The following is a 22,981-nucleotide window of genomic DNA, read 5'->3' on the forward strand; positions in this document are numbered from 1 at the left end:
GTTAAGTGTACAGAGATACGCCGTGGTCAGGTCGAAAACGTCTTGCGCTATACCCGTTTTCATCTCAAGAAAAAAGTAAGTTTTGCGCATTGTTCATGCGCTGTGCGAAATAGTTTTTACGAGAATTGCTTGTCGGAGGAAAAAGCGGTGGTTTTGATGGTTGGAACGTGTGCGTCTTGATAAGATAGCATATATCTAATCTAAAATTCACCTACATATATCTTAATTATCAACAGAAAGAGGGAAATTAGTAATGCTCCGCGAGGAGCCGGACTTGTTTTACTGCGGTTCTTGAGGTGAAAACGGGGAAAACGAAAATTGAGGATATAGCCTTTTCTTTTTTTCTCGATTTTATATTTTTGTTTTTCCTTAACGCTAAAATACCTAACTGTAAGTACACTACTTCCCGTCATATTTCAATACTCTTCAGTCCTCTTCCAAGAGCGCAATGGCTCTCGGGTTGGAGACAATAGGACATCGCAGACGGCAATGGCTACAGTACGATAGGAGCTACGGTAAAGGCCAAAGTTTCAACATGACTATCCGGATGTCGATGGGTTGGCAGGTAATCCCTCAAGTGATCTCAAAACTTTTTAACGTAAAGCAGAATGTCAACCTGCGACACCCCTTCCGATGACGGCCCGACCAGTGGCCTCAGTGCCTGAGAGTTTACGTAATCGCATCTGGTTTTTACACCACTCATACGCTAACACGCGGTCACATCAGCGAAGATTCCAGTCTTCCGTTCACAACGCTAAACACTGCCATCGCGACGTTGCTGCTAAGTTGCTGACTCGCAGAAATACAGAACCACGTTGATTGCCGTTTGGCACTCGGCGTTAAAAAAGAGAACGGAACTCGGCACAGAAGGTACCCAGTCACCCTGCAGCAAAATCTGCCCTCCTTGGACGCAGTTTCCGTAGGTTCCCGAAGATTTCATCGAACGCCGTTTTGTCGAACGCCGTCTCATCGAAAAAATGCACGTTTCATCGAACGCCGTTTCATCGAATCGCTGACGGCAGTTTCATCGAATGTCTTTTAAATAAAAAGTGTGAAAGGTGTTCTCTTATGCACGGATCGAGTGCATTTTCGTGCCATTCACCCATTTCATTGTCTGCTTTTTTAATGTCCAAACTTGTAGCTGTTACAATTTATTTTGATGCAAGTAACCCATGAGTATATTTGTCCCGATCTTTATGTTTGTTTCGTACATTGTGCTTATCTGTTCACCCCCTCTGTATTACCCGATGGGCCTTGAGGGTATTGTAACAAATAAATAAAAAGTCGTACTCCCGGTAAGAGCGCACTCCAACTCATGGAGGCCAGAAGGCGACTTAGGTTTTGCGCAGGCGCAACAACTTTAGCCATGTGAGCCTCCTAGCCTCTCATGTCTTTTTATTGGGATGAGGACGATTCGTCACATGCGCACTCGTCACAGGACGATTGGTCACAGGACGATTCGTCAATTAGGAACATTCGTCACAGGATGACTCGTCATGCGGGCAACTGGTCACATCGATCGGGCAGGGTACGATAGTAAATTGTAAATTTCAACAACCGCCCACACTGCCTGAGGAGTTTCACGATTAAAGATTGAAACAGCGCAAGGACACGGACAAGAACAAGAAGGTAGACAAACAAGGCGCCTTGTCTACCTTCTTGTTCTTGTCCGTGTCCTTGCGCTGTTTTAATCTTTAATCATGAAATACCAACTAGCCCAAACTTCTACTTGAGTTTCACGACTTCCCACCGTGACATAAACCAACGGTTAGAAAAACTAATCTTACAATACTCATCCGCTTTTCCTTTCATCATATTACGACTCTTCAGCAGGTTGATCTAAGTTGCTGGCTTGAACGAGCAATAATTCGATTGGCAGCCAAATCAGTTTTTACTTTGCCTTGCACACGCCTCTTCGAGCAAACCGATAAGTATCGGAATTCTTTCTGCTGCATGTGTACGAGTACCTCTCGTGCAGCAGCATGGCTCCACCTCTCTCTGTTGCGATTACCTCCATCCTTTTGAATGTAGCCTGAGTCCAAAAATAGTCGCTTATATGTTCTCCGCATCCACCGTTCGGGACGGACTCAGAAGCTAAAACGTCTGTTACAAATTATTCGACCTTGAGAAGCAAAAGACGTGCTGAGATAAGAGGTGACCCACTTTGTCAGTCCGAACCAACATTCAATGTTCGGGACCGAACCAGAAGCTAAAACATTTGTTACAAATTATTCGCCTTTGAGAAGCCAAAGAAATAGCAAGATATGAGGTGAGCCGCTTTGTCCGCCCGAACCAAATTGAACAATACATAATTGGGGGGACGAACTATTGTTGGACCGATTGGCCGCGTGACGAGTCATCCTATGACGAATGTTCCTGTGTGACGAATCGTTCTGTCACCAATCGTCCTGTGACGAGTGCGCATGTGACGAATGAACCGTATCCCCTATATCGCCATCTTCTGGCGAGGAGGCTCTTGGGAACTCAGCGTCGCCTACAGCTTGTCTTCCGTCAGTTGATGTTCTGTGGCGAAGCAAGTCGAAAACTTCCAGGACCTCCCAGGCAGCACACAATATTTGAGCGATATTCGCCTCGGGTTGGGAAAGTCGTGCGAGTATTGCCGATTTTTCCGTTGTATTGGGAAAATTGTGCCGGTACCATTTTGATTCTGCCGATGTCGACAGAACCATGCTATGTAAGGTACACGAACCGTGTTTTTCCCTGAATATCGTTTTTGAATCGGCAATAACTGCGCAGTATGAGGCATTTTCGGCCGATTCGAAAATGATATTAACAGAAAGCCGGTACCATTTTGACACGGCCGATGTCCACAGAATATCTGTTATATTTTACCGACACATACCCGGTAACGACGATGGGACGAAAATTGTTTTTTTTTTTCCTTCGAAAAAGATAACTTGGAAAGGGAGAGGAGAGAGACGAGACGACACGAGTGAGAGAGGAGGCATAATAAGAGGGAGGTGATCCCAACCTTTTTAGTTCAACCTCACGTCACCAGACTCGCTGGCGCCTTGGAAAGCAAACTTGGAAAGGGAGAGGGGGAGAGACAGTTGTGACGTACACATCTTTGGTTAATCCTTCCCAACAGGGCGCTCGGGCCCAACGCAAGATCCGGCTAGGTGCGCGCGCGCGGGTGTGTGGATATGTTGCGTGTTTCAAGAAGCGAGAGGCAACGGGCGGTGACTCATGGCAATCGCGACATGCTTCCGAGAAGGCGTCCCCCCCCCCCCCCCCCCCAAATCGAACCTGACAATCTGCTCGCCTTCTCCCCCTCACCACGAGCAAGAAAAGGACCACGTTGCCCAAGCAAACAAAACAGGCGAGGGCATTCCAGCAGAGCCTGCGACTGGAGGGATTTGAAGTTCTCCCCACCTTTTCTGCAGGGGAAATGGACGACCCCGGAGGGGAACAAAAAGGAAGGGATAACGGGGCCAGGGGCTGGGCGTACGGGACGGTGCGGAGACCAGGAGGCAGATTTTTCCTCGGGCGAGACGGCCTGGAGGCTGCGAGACATCAACGGACAGAGGGGATATTGAGGAAAGGATGATTTCCAACACCGTGGGAACTCGACGCGGCTTCTCCGAGACGACCAGATCTGCGAGTGCTTGCCGGGTAGTCTTTTTTTTTTTTTTTTTTTGTTCGCTTGATACTACGCCATTTTGCGTGGATTCGCGGAACAAGTCCTGCTACGGCTTGAGTGACATGTGTGGCAACTTCACAGCTAGTCAACGATGACACTGGACATTATCGATAGACCCCTCTCTCGACAAAGAGACTTCTTGGAGTTTGTGTTCAAATGTCTTCGTGGCGGATAGAGCAGGACGTATGGATACGATCGACAGGTGAGAAAAAACTTATTTACGGGTTTTCTCGGTCATGTAGGACGCCAGCGAAGTGCTGCAGTCAATTCTTTTTTGAAATCTTGTGATAGAATGGAATCTTGTTCTTCGTCGTTATCCGCGTGCTGTTGCGTCGACATTTGTTAATATGTGTGGTAATATTCTATACCTTATTGGAAGGTGAATAACAAGTTTGCGATTATTGAAAGTGCGTTGTTAGTGCTCATGTGTATATTTATACTAATGTTACTTTATTGCCTTTACCGCGTTTATACTAGAATCTTAACGGTGTTAAGGTAACATGCAGTATTACTGTATACAAAGTAAGTTATATTTTGCTCTAAGGCAGCTCAAGCTCATAGGGAGAAGTAAATTAGTTGACTAAACAGTAAGTTTAGTACCCATGCCACACGAAAAAGGTAATATATTTTCATTAAATGATATGACATTTAATCAGTTCGCGGTCTTGAGTGATTATACGAGCGTCGCAAACTGATTTGTCAGCCCCATAATGTCACTCGATCGAAAATACAATAATTTTGCCATGTGGCCGGGGTATACATGCCTTGCGCCTGACGTCACGCCGCGATGCCCCGCCCTCGATCGCCATTGCTCCGTACCACCGGAGGACCTACAAAGCGTAGTCAACGGCGTGTTTCGTCCGACCGTGACATGTTTACGCAGTTTGAGAGCGTAGCGTTTTTTTTTTCTTTTGTTGTGTGCGTTTGTTGTTTTTCGCACAATTTGCAATCAAATCGTTTTAATCTATTTTTATCAGCGCCTACGGGCTAAATATGCCGTCGCCGGAGGAGCGGACGTTGCCGCTCTGCGGAGATTACTTCGACGAGCTCGTTGGGCCTACGAGAGCGAGATACGCGAAGAAGGTGAAACTTTGCGACGGCGAGGATCCCTACAACCTTCGCGTCGGCGTGGACGCGACATTCGACGCGTCTTTTTCCCTAACGTAACTCGCTCAGCCTCGAGCGCTGCGACTCGAGGCTGAGCGATCTCCTTCGTCCGTCTAACCGAGCTTCAAACTCGGCGCCCAGTCAGGGTTCGTGTCATCGAACAACTTAGAAGGAGCTCCTGTAAAACAAAGAAAAAACGCCATTCGCTGGCGCGCTCACGTTCGCGAAACTCGGCGCAGCAGACAATGCTGCGCCGAGTTTTACATTCAATGTTGCCACAGCAATCGGGTGAACGCGTCCCGAAAACGGAGAACGACAAAAAGCATTTCTGACCTGTAACAAAGTGCTCGCTGCACACCCTGTGTTTTCACAATGATCACCAACTCGCCCAACTTTCTACCCTCGCCTGTGTGTTCACGTTCGCGACCAGGTCGGCCCTGTTAATCTTCGCAAACCACATGCTCCTTCGCTTCTTTGACAGTTCGTGTGTCCGCCGACACTGAGCGCAGATCCCCTTCGGCAGTTTGAAAAATCTCGCATCACTGACGGTGTTACGATCACAACGCTTTTTGCTTTTAGTCCTGTTTGCACAATTAATAACCGCACATGCAACCATTCTACGTAGCGAAACGTTCGCTCAGCGAGGCAAACTGACGGCAACTCCAGTGAACTTCCTATGCAGCGATGACGATTTGGTACGGCGTAATGGCGACGGCCCTCCCAGCATGCAATTTTAATGACGTAGGTGCAAGGCATGTATTCAGTGACTGCACGCGATAACAGCCACTTACATGATCGTAAATGACACTTGTCCAGCCAAGCCCGCGTTGACTACGTCTACCTGATTTTTAACAGTGATCTGTTTTTCTGTGTCCAATCACTCCATGTCCCGCCATTTTGCCGAAGTATTTCTGTATAAAACATGCATTCCTACAGAAATAATTGCGACTCAATGTTTTCTACTTAAAACATTCACATTTTTCTATAGACGTCTTATGCGCATACCTCGTGCCATTTTGTACCGATTACTGTAAAACCCTTTATTTTCGCGGCCCCTATTTTTCGCGAATCGGTCACAGATGACATACTCGCGACCACTAAATTTCGCGAATTCCAGACGCCTGCATTGAAAATCTTAAGGACCGAAATTTTCGCGCGCCCTTAAATTTCGCGAATTCTTCAATTCGTGAAATTCGTGAAAATTGAGGGCTCGCGAACATTAAGGGCTTTACAGTATTTAGTGGTGTAATGTTTTTCCCGTGTAATAAAATGCTTTCTCGACCAGTTGCTATGTGCAGCATTCATTTTAGCTAATAAGACACGCGTTACGACGGTCGATCCACGAGCGTCGCCCTCGCTTCGTCCCGTGTCCCCGATGGCCTTCCGTTGCGACGTCACGAGAAGAGCGCTACCGTCTTATTTTTAGAAGGTGGTGGTTAGTGCACTATTGGGCTGATGTTTGTATGCGCCGTGTATGTCTATGCGCTTAATGTATATTTTCAAGTGATGCTCGTGGTATGTGTAATGTATCTACATGTGTAGATAATAAAGGTGCCAAAAAAGCCCGAAGCGTAATGGTGGCGTGAGCAAATGAAAATATTTTTGTAGCACATAAATTGGACGGTATCTGGATTCTGGAGTCCGGTGCAACTCGAGAAGGTAGGGCGAGGGTAAGACGGACCGGGGAGAGGGAAGCAGATGGAACGCTAAAGAGGGAAGGGGGTTTCCCCCTCTTTTCTCTGCAGCGTTCCGTTTGCTCCCTCCTTTCCTGCCCGTCTTGCTCTCGCCCTACCATCCAAGTACTCTGTAGATATACGGACGACACTTCCAGTATAAAATTGAAATTCTCGACCACCGGCGGATACTCAGCCAACGCTCTAAGTGCTCTATAAATACACGCCCGATTTCCAGCAGGTGCTCAGACGACACGCCAGCTCGATTGACATACGCGATGCCTGGTGGGTACTCAGTCGACGCTCCAAGTGCTCTATGGATATGCGGGCGATATCCGGCGGGTACTTTGACAACTCAATTGACCTTGGACTAACACGCGACGTCCGGCGTGCACTCAGCCGACGCTGCTAGTACTCTATTAGCCCCGAGAGCGAACACAAGCGTCGCTGCGGTCGCCGCGCCCTGATTGGGTGAGGTGTACCGTGACGTCAGGGCGAGTATACCCCGCTCCGCGATCTCGCATCGGGTCACTTCCCAGCACCGGTTCCCTGGTTTGGCGTTGTGTGCCGCGAGCTCTTCGAGGAGCCGGACTTCGTTTACCCGGTGTACAAGACGTTGAGTTAGGCCGATATTAACGTGCTTCCGTACATTTTAGAAGCCTGCTTGTCCCTTTTAACTTTAAAATTGGGTTACAAATCCCGAAAACTATCGGCGGAGGCAATTACGCCGATGAACCTCCCCGTCCGTCCACACGACGCAAGGCAATCCTGAGAGGGGTCGGTGAAGCGGTGACGCAAGTGTTTCAGACGCTGGAATTCTGTTCCTTGCAAGTTCATGATTTAGGACGATATTACATCCCGCTTTCAAGGCATCTGAAGCGGCCTTTATATCATGGGCCTTTCGGTGGTCGGCAAATTAGCTCGCGACCCCGACTCTGCGCTGGCACTCTGCATGCGCTGGTTCGCAGATGTTTTAAAGGCCCTGCGTCTGATGATCTTTGAAGTGCTCATGGAACAGGGTTGTTTTACATAAATGTAGCTTCTTCCTGAATTAATTATACAGTTTATACTCGTATGCAGGCATATTTCTTAGAGGATTCACAATTACTGGAAATTAGCTTGTATGGTAGCAGCAAAAACGGCCGAATTTCCCCCAGTTGCCTCTATGATATGTAGTAAACTGCCCAAAATATGCACAGCAATAGTGCCGTAATTTGGAATGTTTATGCTTTTCCTGACATTCTTTATTCCAGCCTTTGGTATTCGGAAAATACACCGTTCAGTCTGAATTGTCATTTCCATTTAAGAGTCACTGCCGCAGGTCCCCAAAAGCTTCCTCAGCCTCCAAACTCCCTGCAACTGGACTCTCTGACAACAGAGGAATACAGCAGTAAAAGCAAGCATTCGAACGTCTGTCCAGTGGTAGATGCCTGCATTGGTAGCAGAAAATGTGGAACCTGTGAAGGGCGACAGTCTGCGTGAGAAAAGCTTCTGGTACTTTAGCTTCAAGACAATTCGATTTAAGTAAATCTCAATTTTAGGGCTTAATGGTCTAATAACGAGCTAGACACCTTAACTTACGTTTGTTATATATTACTTGAGGATCGATATAAACAAGTCCACAGATACCACCCGTGTAGTCCATTGAAATACTATCCGAATCCAGCAAAGGTCAAGTGCGAGCAATGTATATAATAAATGTTCCTTGTTTGTTTTTTTACTTTGCCCCTGCACTTGGGCTGTCTTACTTGTGATTCTCTCCCCATGGCCGAGACTGTATTTAGCACGTTGCTCGAGCAGCATGCAGCTTTTCTGCTTCGGCGATCTTGTTTAAAGACAGAGATACAAAAAAAAAATAAATAGTCTACATAATTTGCCAATTCATTCGGACCATCAGCAGCGCTCATTGTGCGAGATGTAAATCTGTAGTGATGCCCCTGCAATTGTGGCCATATTCCTTTATTTTCACATACCAGCTGTGGTTCATGCGTTGCCTGGCCTGTCAGCCATGCTTAAAATGTTCGTTGAAGTTTCGCCTGTAGCTACAGGCCATACCTCAATAAAGGCATACATAAAAATTTACACTTCCTACGAAAAACACGCCGAAAAAAATTAAATAGAAACGAGCGCGCCGACAGCTAGCGTCGTCACAGCCTCCACAGGGCGAGCGGGGCGAGTCGGGGAAAAATTCTCTCCTCGCCGTGACGTCACCCCCGTTCGCCGTAAGGGGGCGCCAGGCGAACTTCTCGGGGCTAATAGACATACTCGGCGTCCGGTAGGTACTCAGCCTGAGAGTGGCGGTACTCCAGTGATATTGTGCTGGTACTGCCCCGCTTTTGAAACGATATTGTCTAGACATCGTGTGGATGGGAAGAACCGCATATTCTGAGTATTTGCCGACAATATTGTGTAGATAGTCGGCTAATATTCTTGTGCCGCTTGGGCTGGGATGGGCACCTCCGACCAGCTTCAGGAAGCGGGAGTGCCACCCTGGCGTTCGATAAAACGGCGTTCGATGAAACGGCTTCGATGAAACGGCGTTCGACGAAACGGCGTTCGACGAAACGGCATTCGATGAAACGGCTTCGACGAAACGGCGTTCGATGAAATGTCCGGTCCCAGTATCCGTGGTTTCCATAACGTCGTCAACGTCACGTTGTTCCGCAATGCGGAGGCGGCCGTCTTAGCCCAGTGTACGCAGCGCTGCCAGCGCTGCTGGCACTGCTCCGGAACTTCGCAGTTTCTAAGGGCTTCGTTTACTCGTATAATAAAATTAGTGGTAAAATACATCAATGCAACCAAAATGTTATACACGTTTGGAGGGGGAGACGGAATTAGAGGCAGTTTTTGCTTTCGCTGCAGCTCAATCAAATCAACCAAATTTTTTAAGGAAAGCGCGCGAGATGCGTGACAAATCGAAACCGAAAAAAAAAAAAAAATGAGGCGGAGGGCGGAACATTTTTGCCGTCTTCATGGAGAAGGACAAAAAAACAATCTCTATTCTCCCATCTTCTCGTGTCCGCTTGGGGGCGCGTCAGTATAAAAAAGAGAAACGCGCCGTTGCTACCTTCTTTTTTTGCGCGACTAACCTACATAAGTGGGTCTCCAATAAAACCGATTCACGTGATGTGACTGCCTTACACTGCTATTAATACCGGAGCCAACTTGATACCGTGAATTCAATGAAGCTGCGTGAGAAGTGCACCGTGAAGGCGCTCATCATTTTTGTACGTTTGCCAACTACGGCTCGACAAATCACGAACCGCAAAAAAAGAAAAACGCACAGGGCAGGAGATCGAACTATAGGGGGCGCTCGGGATACGGCCCATTCGTCACATGTCGATTCGTCATAGGGCAACTGGTAACAGGCCCGTTCGTCACAGCGGAACATTGGTGATAGGGTGATTCGTCACGCTGGCAGTTCGTCACACAATGGCTTCAAGATTGTTAAACGTTTTTTTTTCTATCTTGTTTTCTTAGGAAATTTACGAAAGGGGGCCACTTAATTAAATCCGTACAAGGCCAGTGAGGTTGACTACGGGAAACAAAAGCATGTCCCAATGACCCCAAGTTAAGGCAGCATGCAGCCTTTAGTCTGCATGTTGTCTTATCGGGGTCACCTTTTTTACAAAAAAACTTCAAAAACATAAAGTTCACAAAAAAAAAAAAAAAAAACCAAACGCGATTCTTTTTTTTTTTCCACGTTGTAGGGCTTATTATGCCGGTTGCCCTCCGATTATAAAAATGTCACTCTCGATTTCTAAATGGAGGTAGTTACTACTAAGAGAGGTGGCGATATGCTTCGTCACGAAGGACATTCCTACACTTGCATTAAGGTTTACGAAACTACGTTGTATTGGGCCTGCCGGCGAAGAGGAGTTTGTAAAACTAAATATAGTCACCGATCACGCCAAGACTCGTGTAATCTCTTATTCAGGAGACCATACGCATGCATTTGACAACACCAAGATAAACGGGCTTGGGTTCATCATCAGATGAAGGAAAAAGCTGGTATGAACCAAAATCTGTCCCGGCTCTTATATTCCCAAAACAAGGTCACTAATGTCCTTTATTCCATTGGAAGGCTGTCTAGCACCAGAGTGACCACACCAAATACTTCTGGCTGCGGTTGCCTGTGTCAGTGACTGCTTTGCAGATTCCCGCACCGCCGACACTTCGGCGCACCATCCGCAAGCGAAGGCAGCGGGCGAATTTCGAGTACAGCACGTATCGTCTTGCAGAGCCGACATACGATCGAATGCCCACAGAGTTCAAACTAAAAAAGTGTATTGCAGCGCAAAATCACAGTGCGCGACATATTAGAGCGCAGCTCTTAGGGGCCCGTTCCCGGCTTGAGCGGCGTCGGCGTCGGCGTCGGCGTCGCCGTCGGTGTAACCGCAACCCTCGTAACCCTCGTGAGGGTTACGAGGGTTACGAGGGTTAATCTCATGAGGGTTACCCTCACGAGGATCACGAGGGCCACGAGGGTTACGAGGGTTAGTTACCCTCAAAAGGGTTACCTTACGAGGGTTACCCTCACGAGGGTTACTTACCCTCGTAACCCTCACGAGGGTTACGAGGGTTAGTTACCCTCAAAAGGGTTACCTTCAGGAGGGTTACCCTCACGAGGGTTATGAGAGTTACCCTCACAAGTGTCACGAGAGTTACCCTCACGAGGGTCACGAGGGTTGCCCTCACAAGGGTTACTAGGGTTACCCTCACGAGGGTCACGATGGTTACCCAGGTCACGTGACCCTCCCCGGCGTTGGCGTCGGCGTCGGCGTCGCCGTCGGCGTAACCGCAACCCTCGTAACCCTCGTGAGGGTTACGAGGGTTAATCTCATGAGGGTTACCCTCACGAGGATCACGAGGGCCACGAGGGTTACTTACCCTCGTAACCCTCACGAGGGTTACGAGGGTTAGTTACCCTCAAAAGGGTTACCTTCACGAGGGTTACCCTCACGAGGGTTACGAGGTTTAGTTACCCTCAAAAGGGTTACCTTCAGGAGGGTTACCCTCACGAGGGTTATGAGAGTTACCCTCACGAGGGTCACGAGAGTTACCCTCACGAGGGTCACGAGAGTTACCCTCACGAGGGTCACGAGGGTTGCCCTCACAAGGGTTACTAGGGTTACCCTCACGAGGGTCACGATGGTTACCCAGGTCACGTGCCCCCCGTTGACGTCATAGCCACTGATGACGTCATCAGTGACGTCACTGATGACGTCACCGGCATTCGCATTGTCATCGTCATCATCACTGATGACGTCATCAGTGACGTCACTGATGACGTCACCGGCATCCGCATCGTCATTATCATCATCACTAATGGCGTCATCAGTGACGTCACTGATGACGTCATCGGCATCGTCACGTGGCCCCAGGTCACGTGACCGCCCCCGACGTCACGTGACGCCCCAACGTCACGTGACCCCCCGCCCCCGAGGTCACTTGACCCACCCCCCCAGTACCCTTCCCTCCTCCTCCTCAAGAGCTGCGCTCTAATTCGGCGTTACAGGGAGTTGTAAACGGCTTTCATTTTACGATAATAATGACTTTTTTACCTGCACGCAGACCACAGGCAGAGGAGACCCCTTTCTCTTTACGATAACGGAGAGGGCGACGGGGAAAGAATTCTGATGTTTGCTACCGAGCGCAACTTGAGCTGTCTGGCTCAGGCGACTACGTGGCTCACGGACGGGACCTTTAAAGTGACCCCGGCACAGTTCTACTAACTGTTCACGGTGCATGTCACAGTCAACGGCGTGGTGAAGCCAATGGTTTACAGCTTGCTGCCCAACAAATCTAAAGCTACCTACAAAAGGTGAGCATTCAAGAGCTCTGATAAACGTATAAAACGAAACGCTTGGTGTTCCTATTATTGGATATGTGTTCACACACTTCAAAATATGTTCGCTCGTTTTAAGGTTCTTCGACGTCGTTCTGAGTCACATGGGGGGCCAACTGCCTTGAGGTGGCTTACACACAGCGGCGTAGACTTTCCATTTTCCCGGGGGGGAGGGGGGGGGGGTGCTGCGCGTTATTTTTTCGCCAGAACTGGAGATTGAAGCTAAAGAAAACACGCTGGAATTCCATTTCCTATGTGTTTTGCCAATAAGGCAACGTGCGCGTTATTTTGTTTACATGCCGCCATAGGCGTAGACTATGGGGGGGAGGGGGGGGGCAACAGGGATCGTGCCCCCCCCCCCCCCCCCCGGGAAGATGGAAAGTCTACGCCGCTGGATGCCGCTGCTAGAAGCTCGTTACATGGCACGTAAACAGCGTCTCGGTAAGGATCATGGCCCGGGGGGGGGGGGGCACGAGCCCCGTTGCCCCCCCCCCCCCCCTCATAGTCTACGCCTATGCTTACACGAACTTCAAGATAGCGGCCATCAACGATACAGGGATGCTTTTTTCACTTATCCCAGTCGGTGTATAGACAATTGCAAGCATGGCGCCACAAGTGGTGCCCCATGCATGCAAGCGCATGCAACACGCGGGTGAACGTAGCTTTGGCAAGCTCGTAATCGCACGGGTGTGCCTGCTCGAGCAGAGACATGGCGGCGGCCAGTCGCCCAGCTTGCAATCGTCTATAGGAAGGTGTGCTCCAGTGGTCACCATGCAGAGTCGCCACAATTCAGATGACGAGTTTGCTGTTCTGGTATGCGGCATTCTATTTATATGTCATATTGTTGTCTTCAGGTAAGCCAGTTGGTTACTCTATTTCTTGTTGATTTTCAAACGGGAATGCATCCAGCATTGGCCTTGTTGCCAATCACCGACATTCCCGAGGCCTTCAAGGAACTTCTCGAGGTTTTCCCCACCGATGCCTCGCTCGTGGCGGACTACTTCGAGGACGCGTATATCGGGAGACCCCGTCGAAACGGCTTGTCGTCCGCCACCTCCCCACCTCTGGTTTGGTCAGTCAGAGAATCAACACTAGCAGAAAGGCCAACAAGGACGAACAACAGCATCGAAGCGTGGCTCCGGGGACGGCACGTAAGAACTGACCTAATCCTCTGAGAACTTGGACGTTTTCTGTAGTACATTTTTGTATTTGAGGCTCAAACTTTCAGTACGGCGCCCACTCAAAAAGCTTTCTCCACGAGTGTGTCTGTTCTTTTTTCTTTTTATCCTTAACAGAGATGAAGCTGGCTCAAGCAGAGGGCGGCACGACATCTTCGAGGGTGTCCAAGAAGCACGACGACTGCAACCGGCGTCTTCAAATCATTGTGAGTCGCTACAATGGTCGCAATCATCTAGAAACCCTGAGGGTGGCAGCTAGGAATATCGCTTTTTTTATTTTTTTTTATTTCGCTCAATAAATGTGTTGTTTTCCAAGTACAACGATGACTTGTTTGGATGTTCCCTCTCTTCTGTAAAATGGAAATATCAAGTACTAATCTTTATTGCATGCACAGCCAGGTGAATATATGTTGGGCAAATTCAAATATCCGGTTCGCACAGTGACAAACATTCCTAGGGACAAATTCCCCTATGACGAATGTTCCGCTGTCACGAACGGGCCTATTACCAGTTGGCCTATGACGAATGCGCACATGACAAACGGGCCTACACCCGGGGCGCTCTGACCCGTTTGTTTCCTCACAGCTCGGTGTTTACTCAACACAAGGCCTGTGCACATGCTCACAGGCCTTATGGGCATGTCCATGTCATCTTCTACAATAGAGCGCGGGGCACAGTTTAATTAAAAAAAATACTAACAATCGACGAAGCGACGTTAAGTGCCGAATATATCAGAGAATGTGAGTTTGACCCACTTCGTCTTTTGTGCTGAGCTGGGACCGTGCATGCTGCATTGTTCATGCAGGCCAGAGTCGAAACAAAAGAGCCCCTCCTCCCCCTCACTGGAGAACATGAACTCCAGCCGAAAGCTGACGCCGCGTTCGGTTATGTCGGCCGAGCGTTGAGTCATTGTATTTGTTGTCCCCATCCGTGTAGTTCTAAAGTTAACCGCTTGGGGCGTCACGGTCGCTCCTCAAGGTCTCCATCGGTTTGTAGGGGTGACTGCGGTTAATGTGAAACGGAATGTAATAATGCAAGAAACCAGCTCAATGTACATGATTTATTACCTTAACGCGTAGGAGCAATATTGCGGCAATTAAGTTTTATCATTCAGATTCTTAATGGTTATATTCGAGTCTTCTTTTTGAGCGGGCAAGACGATAACAACTTTGAGTGCGCGGCTGAGAAAGGTTTGATAGTTTTATCATAATTACAATTGGTTGGCAGTAAAAACCACACATTTCTAAATGCTGCGTGGGTTAATAAAATATATCTCGTGGAAATCGCGTCTATACCGCGCGGATTCTAGGAATTCTTTAGTTCGTGTACAGCAATCTAAGAACTTGCTAATAGCCGTTGGATGTTCATTATTTATCTATAAATCGTGAATGTTTTTCGCAATCCGTAGTTCTTCCCGTGAGACGCAAACCATGAAGACTTTCTTTTGCTTCGCTCTACTTCTAGTGGCGCTCGTCGTGGACTCTGGCAGCTCCATTTCCGATGACCGATTCGGTGAGTGCCTTTTCTATGGTACCATTCGCTTCAGAACTTCAAATTTTAATAAGTGTTTCCTTTTGAGATGACACATCTGAGATTATTGTTTTGTTTTTTAAACTCCATTAGACTATAAATATATTGGCTATAGTTTGAAGTTAGGTTGGTCTGTGCATATTGGTAAAAAGGTAATAGAGCGCAAAAAATACACAGGGAAAGAACACAAAAGACAGAAGCACAGCGCCAACTCAGGACTCTATTTTTTCTTCTTTAGTGCCGTTATGTCTCGATGAAGAAAAAAAGAAACGAAATCGTAAATTAGGGCAGTGTTTGTGTATTTGGAGTTATTGTCCCGCGTCTTTTTTGCGTTGTTTCTAAGCCATAAACACTTCGAGTGTTTATGGCTTAGCGGCAAAACTGACTATTTGAGAGTTAGAAAAACAGCGACAACAAGAACAACAAAAACAAGACTTTAAATCCTTTGTGCAGCCTGAAGCGTCGCCAACACGCATGCCTAGAAGTTCGGCGCATGCGCAGTCCGATGTTTCAAGTTGCTCTGGCGACCCAAAGCGATGGGGTCCCTTATCCTAAAACTCTTTTGTTAAAGCTTCAACTGTATATACCACGTTCCTCGCCAAGTCTAATCGCAGCCGGCTGTATAGACCTTTGCAAAAGTCGCCTTCTGAGCACTGCCATCTTTGTCTGCTCGGCTGTGGAAAGCCTTCCGAGTGTGCGCTGTTGCTCTGCATTGCAGTTTACCAGACCCTGCGCCTGTGTCCACACCTCAGTGACTCAGAGTGTTTTACCCGAGTGATAAGCGATGCAAAGGTCTATACGACCCGCTGGAGCCAATCAATCGGGGCCAAAACGTGCACCATTTATTTGTGTTTTTTTTTTTTTTTTTTGCAGGTGGTTGCAATTGGAGCTCGGTGTTCTGACGTCACCGCAACAGTGACGTCCTAACGGCGAGCTCCGATCGGCTTCGATTAAAAATATAGCGGGTAGACTTCGATGCCCATAGCTGCCTCAAAGTCTACTGTAGCCACCGCCTTTCCGGTCGGAGATGTAATCGAAATGCGGCGTTCTGACGTCTCCGCTACCCCTCCGCAATTTTAGCGGGTGAACTTAAGCTCAGGATACTTTCATGTTCCAGGGAATGAAGATCCACGTTGCGCGAAATTGCGGACACTGTTGATCTGCAAGGAACCTAAGCGCAACTTCTGGCGCTTCGACGGAAAAGAATGCGTGCCAGAGTGGGGCAGCCAGATGTGTAATACAAAAAACGTTCACGATTCCAAAGCTGAATGCGAGAGAATCTGTGTTTTGGGACCTCGGTGAACACTGATTCACGCGTACTTCTGCGTCCCCTGCAAACGAGAGAACGAGGAAGCACTGAGAATAAAAAACTGCTTTGAATAAAGTATCTGACTATGCTTCGTGTTTTTTTTTTCTTTCCAGGAGATATATTACGAATGCTCGGCCTATCGGTTGTGCTGTTGTCGGTGTTGTGTACAGTCTTCGCGCGAATCTTGTTTCTGGGCACGCGGGGCGCCTATGTACACCTGGCGGGAAAAACAGCGTGAGCTTGCCAGTAAAAAAAACTGCGTTTTTCGTCCTTCACAGCGTTCCTACCAATTATAGCCTGTGCTCCGTTTATTGAAAATTCACGATTAACTGGGCATAATTTAACCGCTTACGTATCAACATATCGATTGTCATCGTAATAAGTTTCGTCATCTCTCGCTAAAAATAACATGCTTGCTAAGAGCGTTCGGGTCCTCATTTCTAGAGCCTTGCGCTGATAAGAGTTTAATTACCATCTGCTGTCTTTGTATCCGCATCCAAAACGTAGGCGCAACATATTGAGCCGCATCCCATCCCACTCATATTACAGGCATTCACTGCATATCCTAAGATCAAGCGTGAATGAAATGAAGAAGACAAATAGCACTTTCTAAGCTGTTCGCTTATCTTTGTAGAAAGATATCTTCGGCTGACAATACGCGGTGGATGTCATTTTAATATTACCTGTTTCAACCTGGTAATATTAAAAGCGATCAGCCTTCCCTAGACACTTTGCGTCGCTGGAAAAATGATCGTAATTACCTGATCGTCCTAGGAATCCGGGACACTTTGCCCAAAAGAGCACAGAAAATAATATGTATATGGGTGATTTCATCTCAACTCAGGCACGGATTTAGGGTCGAATTTTTAATTTTGACGAAAAAAATATATGTTTTGGGGCAATTCCTATAATAAAAGAAGACGCAAACGGTTATTTCGTCGGATTTTTTGTTCTCAAGTTATGGACCGTTGAAGCGGTCAAGGTGGAAATTGATGTTTTTCCAGCCTATCGGAGGTGCCATATTTCACTCCATCCCTTTTCCCTACTTTTTACGCTACATCAATAGAACTTTTTGGGTACACTCTAGACATAGGCTTTTTCATGCTAATAAAGCGCCTAGGTCATAACATTCTTAATGATTTTTTTTTATTTGTCAAACCGCCTCTCTGTGACGATATTTGACGAAGTTCAGCAAGCTGTGCTGTGTGACCTAATCAATATATTTTTATGATATTTATATCACCGTAAAGCACCAATTATGCTCTTTCTTTTGAGTATAAGTTCAATATTTTGCCTCAAGTATATAATGCGCTACATGTGCCTCAAGAACGAATATTTCGAAAATCTAGCAAGTTTGGATTCGATTTTCTAAAAAACCCCACTTTTTATTTTTTTCATTTTTTATTCACAGTTAGTTAATATAGTAGTCTATCAGGAACTACCAATATAAATTGTAATATATTGTTTGTATGGCCGCTATTAAGACTCGAATCTCGTGCTATGAGCGTTTTGAACGGGACTTCGCACAGGCGCTTTGCTGAGCAGAATTTTGGCCAATGTAAAGTTTTCTGTTTAATGTTAGTACTTACCACAATATCTGAGCGTAAAAGCAAGTGAAGTAACAATATTTATCCTTACAATATTTATTTACTTGGCACTTGGGTGATTTGAAAGGTGTGTGAGCTTCGCCTTATGTATTGACGGAGAAGTACGTAACATCTAAACTCACGGACAAACTTAAGTCACCAGGGAAAAGTCTAAGTAACCTGGCATGAATCACTGCAAATAGAAATGAAACCTAAACGCATGGCTAACGCATTTGAAGCCTTACACGCCACGAAATGCTCGTCCTTACACACCACGAAATGCTCGTTATTTTACGAAAGAGCCCGTATGTGCACAAAATAGACCGTACTTCCTAAGCGTCAGATACTAAATCGCACATATGTATACGCACTGCATTTCTGTTTGACATAAGAAAATATGACAATTACATATAAAGTTCGGAATTTTAAACTCAAGATGCGACACGTAACCAGAGAAGGGAAGTAATATTTCATGCCTAAACATGTTCATTGGATAAAATATATCAAAATGTGTTGACCAAATGTCTCATATACTCCTAATTAACATAAAATACACTCAAAGTTAATACAAATATAAACTTTAAAACGAATTGAACACCGCCAAATTCCGTCTGGTTTACGGATAGACGACGCAGTACCTTTTCAATACTACACGGCGCTGCTCACACAAAAACAGTGATAAACACCTGGGATAGGGATAGTCATCTTTCGACGTAGCACATTTCGAGGCAATAGGTTGATGCGATTCTGAGCCAGTTTTCGCTTTGTCCAAATTGCAGTCAGTTCAGTGTCAAAGTCTATCGCGCGTCGTCTGATCACACAGCGCGCACTCACAGGGGGACAAGGATGAACGCACTGTTGAAACGGTCCGGCGTTTTCACGGTCCCACCATTTAGCTCTGTCTATTCTGGGGTTTGGTAAACTCTTTTCTAGGACCACATCACCTCCCCATTCCCCCATTGCTTTGCTCCACACATGAGAAGATTGGATGCCTTTCGATGGGGTTACCTTCTCCCACCCCTTCCTTTTAAGCTCCCGATAATGGGACAGCTCCTCTCGGTCGATGAAGAGAAGCGTTATCCCCTTGATTTTCTGGCCGAGAGCTTCAACGGACGTACGCGCGTTAGTTATGGAGCTCAGCTCAGTTGTTTTCAAGTTATGCAGTGACGCATGATGCTTCAGCACACCACCCACTCCATCGCACGCGCTTTTTGCCGTGCCCTGACGCCGAGTATATCCACCTGCTGACAACAAACTTCTCCTGAAATTCGTGTAATTGGTGCAGAATTTCGAAATGGCTTGGAGCGCCGTCCGAAACATAGATTAGCTCCAAAAAAACGGGCAAGAGTTCCTCGAGTCTGTCTTCAATCATTGTGAGCGCAAAGAGCGCGTGTGCAGAATCATGACAGGTATCGTCACTCACGACGTCGAAACTTAGTGTTCCCTTCGTGGTCGTCGCAACGCAGGTGAAGATTGTCACCATCTTGGTTTTCCCGTGGTATCCCTGCACTGCACGTTGGAGCACAATACTCCAGTTTTCGGCGAAATCAAAGTGGAGGACTACGACACGTGGCTTCACATTTGCTTCTTCAAGCCATATTGCTCTCTGTTGTGCGCGCCGAATATAATAGTGGGGTATGTATTTCTTCGTCCACTTGTTGAGTTCGTTAAGAAAAGCAGTGACCTCCAAATGTTTTTTCACCAACTCGCCACCAGATTCCCACAGCGCCAACTCCAGTTCATCTTCAGCGCTCATCCCTAGCATCTCGAGGGATATGTCCTTCCGGTTCGAACAGGCTTCACACCTCAGCAAGAAGCAGTTTTGGGAAGAATTTTCACAAAGAAAAATTTTCTTGACGTCTTCAAAGGTCATGGTCTTCCCCGCCGCATTTGACAGAGATGCCAGACAGAGTATGAAGTTGGCGCAGCATACACACACACACTCTTCATGTACAGGGTGTTTCTTAACCCACTTGGGCCGAAGAGAATAAAATTTTGTTAGGCCCATTTTTGACTCGGGATTGGCCGCCTTGAATTCTTTGTAGGTTTCCCTAATAGATCTCGTCATTAATCGCTTCGTGACGAAGACTTCCTGACCATCAATAAAAAGCCTTACGGCATCCTTCTTGTTCGGGATTTGTCTTGAGCAGTCTTTCGCATCTGATGTGTTGTAAGTCAACGCAAGAGCGACATCGTTTTCGTTGAAAGCATGTCCTTGGTATGGGTCAGGTGACGCCCAGACCCCTATTTTTTTTCAGCTTTCTTGATTGGTCCAAAGCATGCTTCGTCACTTCAGGAATTGCTTTCAGGATATCTTTCTTTTTGAGGTTAGATGAGAGAGAGTTAAGAGGCGGCAGCGTTCTAGCTGCGACGCGCTCTTGACGTAGGCTGCTCGTAAATTGCTGACCCAGTCGGAGCACGAGGAGCATGGATCTTCTTTGTCGGTGCCCGTCACTTAGTTTACGACCAATTTTCTTTTTGAAGTCCGCGGTTATCTCGGATTTTTTTCGCTTAACATAGCCGGTACGACTTCGTGGGGTCACGCTAGAAGGGAGTTTAAGTGGTGTCACACTTACTTCGGCAGCATCAATTGCTTCAGACACTCCTTGGACCAGGGCTTCCTCGTCAACGAATGATCTGTCCGCTGGTTTCAGGGATGATGATGATGAGCTTGATGACAACATTTCCTGTCCTTGCTTATGTTTTTCAATCTGACCCAAGAACATTGTGTAGCAGTTATTGCACAGAACATCTCCAGGGCTTACGCGCTAGGCGTCCTCAGCCGGTAGAACTTGCTTAAGAAAACTTAGGTTTAGCTCCGAGACTTGACGAAAATGGCGTCCGTAAAACACTCTTCTCTTGTGTCTCCTTGAATAGTCGGTGCACACTTTCCGGTCTGAACTGAATAATGTATTAGCCATGGCAGTAACGAACACTTCTGGCTTTCTGAAAGCAGGAGCTGTTTTAAGTTCATCCAGCTCAGACAGCACGGAGGTAGAATGAGTACCAGCTTTCCGCCGTGGCTTAGGAATTCAAGTAAAGAGCCAGAAAAGGACCGAGAAGGCTATTATCAGTTAGACGACGTGCGAAGATTCGGCTTCCTTTGGGTCCCCAATCTTCCCGTCGATCCATACTTAAACATTCGCTCTCCGTCTCGCGCGTAATCTGAGTGCCACGCAGCAGCGGCGTCTCTTTTAGTGCCCGCGGATTAGTGGCACGGTTGTGTTAGAAGGACGAGGAGGGGAGCTTGGAGAGACAGAGGGGGGCTCGCGACGTAAACTCTAACCTCGAAACGCCTGCTCTCCCGACAATCAGGGTTTCCGTGTCGGTCGCATCCAAAGGCATAATCCTTAGAGGCTCCAGGACCCCGACAAAGATAGAGGCGGTAGCCCCGTGATGTTCAAGATAAAGTATTCTATACACGCCGCCTGACTGGGGTGGCATCTGTAAAATTTCGGAGCCGAAAGCAAAAGGCCTCAGAGGACTTCTCTAACGATTTGCATTCCCCCGTTTTGGGAGAAAAAGATGCGCTCGCACTTGTGAATACGGACTTCTAAGTAACTTTTTCTTAAGAGCACTACTCAAATTTTTTTTTAAATATTTATGGTTGGATATTAGGTAACTGCTAACGATAAATAAAAAACCTTATATAGGCCAAAATTCTGCTCAGCAGAGCGCCTGTGCGAAGTCCCGTTCAAAACGCTCATAGCACAAGATTCGAGTCTTAATAGCGGCCATACAAACAATATATTACAATTTATGTTGGTAGTTCCTGATAGACTACTATATTAAATAACTCTGAATAAAAAATTAAAAAAATAAAAAGAGCGGTTTTTTAGAAAATCGACTCCAAACTTGCTAGATTTTCGAAATATTCGTTTTTGAGGCACATGTAGCGCATTATATACTTGAGGCAAAATATTGAACTTATACTCAAAAGAAAGAGCATAATTGGTGCTTTACGGTGATATAAATATCATAAAAATATATTGATTAGGTCACACAGCACAGCTTGCTGAACTTCGTCAAATATCGTCACAGAGAGGCGGTTTGACAAATAAAAAAAATCATTAAGAATGTTATGACCTAGGCGCTTTATTAGCATGAAAAAGCCTATGTCTAGAGTGTACCCAAAAAGTTCTATTGATGTAGCGTAAAAAGTAGGGAAAAGGGATGGAGTGAAATATGGCACCTCCGATAGGCTGGAAAAACATCAATTTCCACCTTGACCGCTTCAACGGTCCATAACTTGAGAACAAAAAATCCGACGAAATAACCGTTTGCGTCTTCTTTTATTATAGGAATTGCCCCAAAAGATATATTTTTTTCGTCAAAATTAAAAATTCGACCCTAAATCCGTGCCTGAGTTGAGATGAAATCACCCATATATATATACAGGGTGTCACAAAAAAAAAAAATTTACGCGTTTTTATTTACGACAAAAATAAACCGGGCATCGGCGAACGCTGATTTTCCGCCAAAAGGTAGCGCTAGAGGTGACAACCAGATGGAAAAGTTTCAGCCTAATATGATACCTTGATCAAAAGTTGTGAGTGATTTTCTGAAAATTTCAATGGGAAAATGGCGACCCACGGAGTTTTCGAATACATGGGGTTCTATGGCACAAGAAACCGAAAACGGGCAAAAATGAGCTCCATTTTCCCATTACAATTTTCAGAAAATCACTTCTAACTTTTGATTAATGTACCGGATCGGGTTGAAACTTTGGCATCTGCTTGTGACCTCTAGCGCCACCTTTGGGCGGAAAGTGAGTGTTCGGCGATGCCTAGTTTATTTTTCCGGTAAACAAAATCCTGTAAATTCTTTTTGTGACACCCTGTATATATATATATATTTTTTTTTTTTGACATCCTGCTTATATATATATATATATATATATATATCAAGGTGTCGAACCGGAACCGAACCGAACCGAAAACCGGAACCGAACCGGTATTTTTTCCGGAACTGAACCCGAACCCGAACCGTTATATTGTTATCGCGATGAACCCGAACCGGAACTGAACCGGAAAAAAATAACGGTTACCGGCTCATGTCAAAACGGTTCGGCCAGGCGCTGTTGATAATG

This window comes from Ixodes scapularis, unplaced genomic scaffold, assembly GCF_016920785.2.
Source record: "Ixodes scapularis isolate PalLabHiFi unplaced genomic scaffold, ASM1692078v2 PGA_scaffold2__306_contigs__length_199485367, whole genome shotgun sequence".
NCBI classification, from domain to species: Eukaryota; Metazoa; Arthropoda; class Arachnida; order Ixodida; family Ixodidae; genus Ixodes; species Ixodes scapularis.